A 6,625-nucleotide genomic window follows, 5' to 3' on the forward strand; every position below is an offset into this window, starting at 1 on the left:
AACACGTTCAACCCTTAAGCTACCGTGAGATACATTCCCTGAGGTCAAGAAGGTATGAGCCACGATTTGCCCGAGACCCAACTCAGCGGTCGCTCAAAACTCTGCCTCGCCCGAGCCTGCCCTCGGACGAGGGCAGCACTCAGGGAAATCCTCGTCTCGCCTGAGGTCCTCTCTTCACGAAACAGTTGTTTCCGCCATGCCCAAGCTCGTCTCGAGCAAGGAGGACAACCCCGAACCCAACCTCATCCAAAGGTCATGGGAACCATGGGGACATGAGCATTCGATGCGCATACCTACCCCACGTGACACCGCAGTCAAGCAGGAGCTATAGGACTAGTCCTGTCCACTTTCACCGACTATGATGATGCATGCCCGGTAATAACTGCTACTAAGGCGAGAGGGACAATCCTTCATGCTTACACCTAACCCAGCTGAGCGCCTGAGCCATCACCTTAGGCCCTCCCCTAAACCAGGGAGTCCCTGATCATCCCACTCAAGGGTGATAAGGGTTACAACCCTTCATCATACCCATTTTGAAAAACATTTTCTTTTGAAAACTCACACCTTTTCTCAAATCATTTGTAACAAAATGTCAAGGAGTATAAAGATTGATTGCGGCAAAGTTCTAAGGCCGGGTGGCCATAATAATTTGTCTCTTAGCAGCAAAATCATATCATGCATAAAATAACAGGCTGAGGGTTGTGGTTGAAAAAGCATAGGTAATTTATGCATCAAAGGGATCCAGTGCGCTTGTCGTGCTTAAACCAGCGAAAGGATGAGAGCTCGCGGAACTAGCTTCTAGCTCCACCGTCTGGCGTAGATTTGCAGAACTGGCCTTCACGAGACGGCACGAACGCTCCGATAACTATGCAACATGAACAAGAAAACATACAAACCAGCAAATATATCAACATATATTTAGTATAGTGGTCATAATGGCGATATATGGATGGGTAGAGTCTTGAGCAGAATCTGTGTCATGTGGTGTTGTGATATTACTGGTGGTGGAGTGGAGGTGCTTACCATGAGGGTGGATAACCAGGAGGGTGGATTGGAGGCGAAGCGACACTATGCGTGTAGCTGGTAAAAAGGGGTAACTTAGTGGGTGGGGGTTTGCCTTGGCTGAGGGTGTTGAGTGTGTGGAGAGGGAGAGGGTAGCTGAGTGTATTTATAGCTGAGTGTATGTGGTTTAGTATACTAGAGTTCACTGTTGGTGAGAATAGTGACGAATGAATCGTCTGACTTAATTTGAATAGAGAAATTATAGACAGAATATGGGACAAGAGTATTTTGGGAGTTCTCTAGAATATGAACCATGCTTAAGGGATGACATGGTTGGATAGGGAATAATTTGATAAGAATTTAGAAACAATAATGATTGGAATCTGAGTTTGGAAGCCTGGTTCGAAAGAATTCCAAAGTTAAGTGTGCTCAACTTGGAGAAATCTAGGATGTGTGACCAGATAGAAAGTTCTTACTGGAAGGAAAATCACAGTCACCGGAGTTCGTATGACTGGAATATTGGTTTGGCAGGTCTTATGTGAGCTAGACAGTATGATGAATGAGCAGTTGAATATTTGGGTGATCGAATGATCGATAAATAATAGCGATAAATGAATAATAACGATGATGAATAGTAACAACGATGAATAGTAACGATGGTGAATAGAAACGATGGATAGTAACGATGAATAGTGATGGTGAACGATGAATAGGGACTATGAACAAATGATGAACGATGAATAGTCGTATGAACGAACGATGAACGATGAATAGAGACTATGAACGAACGATGAACGATGAATAGGGACTATGAACGAACGATGAACGATGAATAGGGACTATGAACGATGAATAGGGACTATGAACGAACGATGAACGGTGAATAGAGACTATGAACGATGAATAGGGACTATGAACGAACGATGAACGATGAATAGTGACTATGAATGATGAATAGAGACTAGGGATGAAAACGGTCGGAAACGGTATTTATTCGGTAATCAGCTTTTTGGTCGTTTTTCTTTGATTGCGAATAAATAGGATATATAATGCACTATACAAATTTATATTCTTGTTTATAACATTGAGCTTGTAAAGATTCATGAAAGTTAATCCTCAAATTCATCATATATTTTCTCAAATGATTGATATAAAATTTGGTATGGATTCGAAAACAAATTCGGTATTTTTTCAACTTTTTTTTGCTGTAAGGAGCAAATAATACATAAAACAATTTATGAAATATTTTATTCTTATTTGTAATAATATGCTTGAGAACATAACACAAGCTCACCATCAAATTTTATACATATCTATTTTAAAATATTAAATTTGTCCTAACAGCTCAGATTACCACTTTCATCCCTAATAGGGACTATGAACGAACGATGAATAGGGACTATGAACGAACGGATGAACGATCGAATGATCAGACGAACGAACGATCGGAATTTCGGCAACATAACGGCTGAACAAAGATTATTTGGACGAACGAACGGACGAACAAACTAAGAACAGGTGAACGAACGATCGAATGATCCTTGTGCTTGTGTTGTGCTTGTGTGGGAGTGGGAGTGGGGGGAAGTGAGTTGCCATGAAATGGCTTGGGGTGGCTTGAGGGGTGGCCCTTGCTCCTCTATTTATAGGCTAGGTGGGGGGATTAGGGGGAGGAGGCGAGGATTAGTGGGAGGATGCGAGGATTAGTGGGAGATAAGCATGTATTAGTCTTGTATAAGCAAAATTAGTTTGTAGAGCTCACTGTATTACACCGGAGGCGTACGTATACATATGAGCATGAGGAAAATTATGGAGAAAATATTTTAGGGACTTTAAAAATGATTCTGGAGGTATTTCTCAGGAGGAAAATATTTGGAGAATTATCGGTGGAATATTTGGGCATTATTTCTGGAAAGAATTTGAGGGGGTCACTGGGGAAATATTTGTAGGATATTTTGAGGAGGATATAGACCACTATATTTTATTTGTTGAGATCAACTCGCAAATAATCATTTTGAAACAAAATTTAAAATTTATTTTGAATTTAGAGCGAGTTTGAGAAAAATTCAAGATTTGAATTTTCGGGGTGCTGCACACGGGTGATACTAGATTGTCGAGGGGGGGGCATCGACTCATCCTCCCTCCCACCCTATCTCGGATGCGAGCAAGGAGCACGAGCACGAGCCTAGCCATACGACCTCGGTAGGACAACTCATAACATCGCATATAGGAACTCCAGGTTAGTGCTTCTGTAGTTCATCATTCATTGAGTTATATACCTTCTCTTTGCATTATTGTAACATAGGGATGGAATATTACATGCCCAACTAGAAGAAGAGAGGGAACAGAGGGAGATGGAGGTTTGGATGAGGGCGGAGCGGGCGGTTCGCTTGGCGGATTAGCAGAGGTTGGTGGATGGAGATGTTTCAGTACATGCAAAGCCTTAGCGTCACAGAGTGTTTTGCTCCACCACCTCCTTTGTTCCCTCTAGCTGACCCTATCCAGTTCCATACTCATGCGAGTATCAAAATTCTAGTCCTGCATGATATATATTCATTTGGTCTCACAAATCTAATCTCTTCTCTATACAGGGACAATCTGTCAATCTGCAACATCAAATAAACCTCATGGACCGTCCAGCCCATCGCCGAACCAATCCAGCCGCCCACCTCGCTGGTGTTCTTCTAAACATAGTTGTGAGACATGTTTATGACATATATTGGATGTTTGTGGACTCATTTATGTGAGTACTTATTAGTGTTGTGAACTATTTTGTGATACTTGTGTCTTTGTGATCTTTGTGAGCTGTGTCTTGTGCTTGATGTATTTGATGATTCTGTGAACTCTGTGATGTATATGTGATATATGTTTTGTTTGTTTGGATGGAATAGCAAAAACAAAAAAATAGGTATTCTGGTCACTTTGTCGAGTGTTACACTCGACATGGAGGTACTTTGTCGAGTGCCATGACCATAACACTCAGCAAAGAAGGCACACCTGGGAACTGGTAAAACTTCTTTGCCGAGTGATGTGGCCGAGACACTCGGGAAACAAGCAACCTTTGCCGAGTGCGTCCTAATGCACTCGACAAAGGAACTGTCAAGGGGGCCCACTAGTGCTCCCTTTGTCGAGAGCTAGTCCAGCTGGCACTGGACAAAGAGGGAGCATTTGTCGAGTGTCACGAAGGACACTCGACAAAGGCTCCATCACCGTCACTTGATGTCCTGACGACTTTTCTTTGTCGAGTACCAGGTGGTACTCGGCAAAGAAGCCGTTGCTGATGTTGAAAGTGCATTCATCCCTTTTGTGAGTTTTGGTGATTTGGATAACAACACATTTATAGGTCTAACAAGTTTGCTAAGTGTTGAACAGGAAATTCAGTATTATGAACATACTTGAATAGTGTATAATGATCAGTGAACAAGGTTCAACACAAGGTCAAATAACCAGTGAGACAATACAAATGGATATAATATGGTCTCTATTGGTTTGAATATATGGACAAGTCCTGAGAAATCACTATGCATAAATATGATCATAATAGAGGTTGAAGTGATTAAGAGGATTGGTCAAGCCAAAGTGAATAAGATATGAGGAATCGTGAATTGGCTTGACCATATTACTATTAGTCCATATATGAATATATGAGAATCAAACTAGAGCTTGATTGATCTTAGCAGTTATATCTAAATGACATTCAAGCAAGGTTCACAATATTGAAGAAATGATTCTCTCAATGGATGCTCAATAGGATGTGACTCAAGAATGGCTTGATAGGGTGAAGATAGCAAGCAAAGGGCTTCGAGGAACTAAGCGAAGGTGAAGGCCAAGCGATGGCTTGTAGACCGAGGTACCATGGCTAAGGTGAAGAAGAGAGTACTTGCACTAAGTCGATGAACTAATCAGCTATGAAGAGTTACAACATGTTGATGCATCAGTAAGGTGACTTGAAGCCATGATTTGAGCTCATATATGGTGAAATGGCACAAGTCACATGGTTTGATTTATGTTTGCTTCAAAAGGTGACACAAAGATGTTTGTGATCCTTATGAAGCAACGCCATGGAGAAATCACACATGAGACACCAATGACTCAAGGAGTTTACTTAATTATATTTTATTTAACTTGAGTATAGGAATCATCGTACTATAAAGAGGGATCCAAAAAGAAGGTAGGTGTTTGCCAAAGCTTAAGCCTCTATATTCAAAAGCTAATTTTTGAAAACGAAAAATCTCTTTAAAATTATATGGTTGACCGTGGTTAGGTTTGAGAAACCTAGAGTGTTCTTGTTGAAAAACAGCTGAACTTCTTAAACTGCAGTTGAGCTTTTCAGCTGAGCTGAACTTCAGCTGAGCTGAACTTCAGCTGAGCTGAGCTTCTTCAGCTGCAGCTGAGCTTTTCAGCTGAGCTGAACTTCAGCTAAGTTGAGCTTTCTCAACTCCAGCTAAACTTCAACTTCAACCGGGGTCCAGGGCAAGTTCAACCGGGGTCCAGAGAGGTTCAACCGGTGTCCAGGGAAAGTTCAGCCGAGGTATTTTCCCCGGACCTCACTGGTCAAAACCGGTTGAACCGGTCCTAGGGGAGGTTCAACCGGTGTCAGGGTCACCTGACCGGTCTGACCTCCTGACTGGCAGACTGACTGCTAGTGTGACCCTCCAGGCGGTTGAACCGGCCCTAGGGGCGGTTCAACCGGTGTCAGTATCGGTTTTTTGCAGTCTGACCTGCAGTCTGCTAGACTAACTGGCACACTGTCTGTCAGCCTGCCCCTGGCGGTTGAATCGGTCTTAGGGGCGGTTCAACCGGTCTTGGTCAACTTGACCAGTCTGCAGGTCAGTCTGCCAGTCAGACTGGCAGACAGTCTGCCTGATCTGTCAGGGGCGGTTCAACCGCCCTAGGGGGCAGTTCAACCGGCCTCAGACAGAAAAATCTGCCCAACGGCTAGTTTTGAGCTCCACCTATATATACTCACTCCTACCTCTCTCCCCACACACAAGAGCACGACCCAAACTCCATTTCTAACTTGAAGAACACCTCCCACTCTCTCTCACACATCTCTTGCCTCTCCCATTTCAAATCTTTGGAGAGAAATCTTTGAGTGAGTTTGAGAGCTGCGGTTTTTGTGCTTCATCTCCATATCTCTCTTGCTTTTCTTCATTCGAGCTTTGGTACTACATCGAGTTCTTTGTGGATTCATTACTCTTGGAGCTTCTAGCTCCTAGACGACTAGGTGTCTCTTGTGAGTCTCCAAATCTCGTGGAAGACCACAAGAAAGTTTGTATTACCCGCTCGTTTGAGCAAAGCTTAGTGTGTGAGCTTGACCTTTGTGGTCGGCAAAGGGAGGATTAGGGTTGAAAGAGACCCGACTCTTTGTGGGCGCCTCAACGAGGAAGTAGGGCACCTTGGTGGTGTGACCGAACCTCGGGATAAATCTTGTGTCTCTTGTGTTCTTGTTCATTATGCTTATTCGTGTTCTTCGTTCTCTCACCCTTCCGTGAACGATTTGTTCATATCTTTTTGGTGTGTGGATTTTGAGAAGTGCCCTTCTCAGATCTACTACTTTGAACCCTGTGGATCATTTAGAACATCTCATTTCCAAAGTTACCAGGTGAAATTTGAGATCAATTCA

The sequence above is a fragment of the Zea mays genome, chromosome 1, assembly GCF_902167145.1.
Source record: "Zea mays cultivar B73 chromosome 1, Zm-B73-REFERENCE-NAM-5.0, whole genome shotgun sequence".
Lineage (NCBI taxonomy): Eukaryota > Viridiplantae > Streptophyta > Magnoliopsida > Poales > Poaceae > Zea > Zea mays.